Source organism: Centroberyx affinis, unplaced genomic scaffold (assembly GCF_046629955.1).
Source record: "Centroberyx affinis isolate AG114_WGS23_722 - 3 ecotype Tasmania unplaced genomic scaffold, CSIRO-AGI_Caff_v1 ptg007514l_1, whole genome shotgun sequence".
Classification (NCBI taxonomy): Eukaryota; Metazoa; Chordata; class Actinopteri; order Beryciformes; family Berycidae; genus Centroberyx; species Centroberyx affinis.
The window spans coordinates 5001-7500 of NW_027283790.1; the positions used below are offsets into that span (position 1 = coordinate 5001).

Here is a 2500-nt window from a genome sequence, read left to right on the forward strand (position 1 = left end):
AACAGGCTGCTGCTCACACCAGAACGGACGCTTCCTCCTCTTCCTCTCCAGCAGAGTCTTCCTCACCGGTCTGTTCGGTCTCTTCCTGTCGGTGGAGAAGCTGCTCAGCAGAGTCTCAGAAGGTCCAGAGGAGACCGGACTCCACAAGACCCGAATCTCCTCAGCAGAGAGTCTGATCCGGCTTTCTTGTGAAGTGTATTTGTATTGTCTGTCCAGTCCATAGGAAGGAGGGAGCGAGGGAAGGAAGGAGGTAGAGAAGGAAGGAAGGAGGTAGAGAAGGATGGAAGGAGGGAGCGAGGGAAGGAAGGAGGTAGAGAAGGAAGGAAGGAGGTAGAGAAGGAAGGAAGGAGGTAGAGAAGGATGGAAGGAGGGAGCGAGGGAAGGAAGGAGGTAGAGAAGGAAGGAAGGAGGTAGAGAAGGAAGGAAGGAGGGAGCGAGGGAAGGAAGGAGGTAGAGAAGGAAGGAAGGAGGTAGAGAAGGAAGGAAGGAGGTAGAGAAGGAAGGAAGGAGGGAGCGAGGGAAGGAAGGAGGTAGAGAAGGAAGGAAGGAGGTAGAGAAGGAAGGAAGGAGGGCGTGAGGGAAGGAAGGAGGTAGAGAAGGAAGGAAGGAGGGAGCGAGGGAAGGAAGGAGGTAGAGAAGGAAGGAAGGAGGTAGAGAAGGAAGGAAGGAGGGAGCGAGGGAAGGAAGGAGGTAGAGAAGGAAGGAAGGAGGTAGAGAAGGAAGGAAGGAGGTAGAGAAGGAAGGAAGGAGGGCGTGAGGGAAGGAAGGAGGTAGAGAAGGAAGGAAGGAGGTAGAGAAGGAAGGAAGGAGGGCGTGAGGGAAGGAAGGAGGTAGAGAAGGAAGGAAGGAGGTAGAGAAGGAAGGAAGGAGGTAGAGAAGGAAGGAAGGAGGGCGTGAGGGAAGGAAGGAGGTAGAGAAGGAAGGAAGGAGGTAGAGAAGGAAGGAAGGAGGTAGAGAAGGAAGGAAGGAGGGCGCGAGGGAAGGAAGGAGGTAGAGAAGGAAGGAAGGAGGTAGAGAAGGAAGGAAGGAGGTAGAGAAGGAAGGAAGGAGGTAGAGAAGGAAGGAAGGAGGGCATGAGGGAAGGAAGGAGGTAGAGAAGGAAGGAAGGAGGGAGCGAGGGAAGGAAGGAGGTAGAGAAGGAAGGAAGGAGGTAGAGAAGGAAGGAAGGAGGGAGCGAGGGAAGGAAGGAGGTAGAGAAGGAAGGAAGGAGGTAGAGAAGGAAGGAAGGAGGTAGAGAAGGAAGGAAGGAGGGCGTGAGGGAAGGAAGGAGGTAGAGAAGGAAGGAAGGAGGTAGAGAAGGAAGGAAGGAGGGCGTGAGGGAAGGAAGGAGGTAGAGAAGGAAGGAAGGAGGTAGAGAAGGAAGGAAGGAGGTAGAGAAGGAAGGAAGGAGGGCGCGAGGGAAGGAAGGAGGTAGAGAAGGAAGGAAGGAGGTAGAGAAGGAAGGAAGGAGGTAGAGAAGGAAGGAAGGAGGTAGAGAAGGAAGGAAGGAGGGCGTGAGGGAAGGAAGGAGGTAGAGAAGGAAGGAAGGAGGGAGCGAGGGAAGGAAGGAGGTAGAGAAGGAAGGAAGGAGGTAGAGAAGGAAGGAAGGAGGGAGCGAGGGAAGGAAGGAGGTAGAGAAGGAAGGAAGGAGGTAGAGAAGGAAGGAAGGAGGTAGAGAAGGAAGGAAGGAGGGCGTGAGGGAAGGAAGGAGGTAGAGAAGGAAGGAAGGAGGTAGAGAAGGAAGGAAGGAGGGCGTGAGGGAAGGAAGGAGGTAGAGAAGGAAGGAAGGAGGTAGAGAAGGAAGGAAGGAGGGCGCGAGGGAAGGAAGGAGGTAGAGAAGGAAGGAAGGAGGTAGAGAAGGAAGGAAGGAGGTAGAGAAGGAAGGAAGGAGGTAGAGAAGGAAGGAAGGAGGGCGTGAGGGAAGGAAGGAGGTAGAGAAGGAAGGAAGGAGGTAGAGAAGGAAGGAAGGAGGTAGAGAAGGAAGGAAGGAGGGAGCGAGGGAAGGAAGGAGGTAGAGAAGGAAGGAAGGAGGTAGAGAAGGAAGGAAGGAGGGCGCGAGGGAAGGAAGGAGGTAGAGAAGGAAGGAAGGAGGTAGAGAAGGAAGGAAGGAGGTAGAGAAGGAAGGAAGGAGGTAGAGAAGGAAGGAAGGAGGGCGTGAGGGAAGGAAGGAGGTAGAGAAGGAAGGAAGGAGGGAGCGAGGGAAGGAAGGAGGTAGAGAAGGAAGGAAGGAGGTAGAGAAGGAAGGAAGGAGGGAGCGAGGGAAGGAAGGAGGTAGAGAAGGAAGGAAGGAGGTAGAGAAGGAAGGAAGGAGGTAGAGAAGGAAGGAAGGAGGGCGTGAGGGAAGGAAGGAGGTAGAGAAGGAAGGAAGGAGGTAGAGAAGGAAGGAAGGAGGGCGTGAGGGAAGGAAGGAGGTAGAGAAGGAAGGAAGGAGGTAGAGAAGGAAGGAAGGAGGGCGCGAGGGAAGGAAGGAGGTAGAGAAGGAAGGAAGGAGGTAGAGAAGGAAGGAAGGAGGTAGAGAAGG

The 2500-nt window shown here is 54.5% G+C and overlaps 1 protein-coding gene across 1 annotated transcript in view; it reads right to left on the reverse strand.

Annotated features, from left to right (window-relative positions):
• The window catches only part of LOC139639635 (oxidation resistance protein 1-like), a 22787-nt gene that overhangs the window by 3076 nt on the left and 17211 nt on the right, over positions 1–2500 (reverse strand). The gene's annotated exons all lie outside the window — the stretch shown is intronic.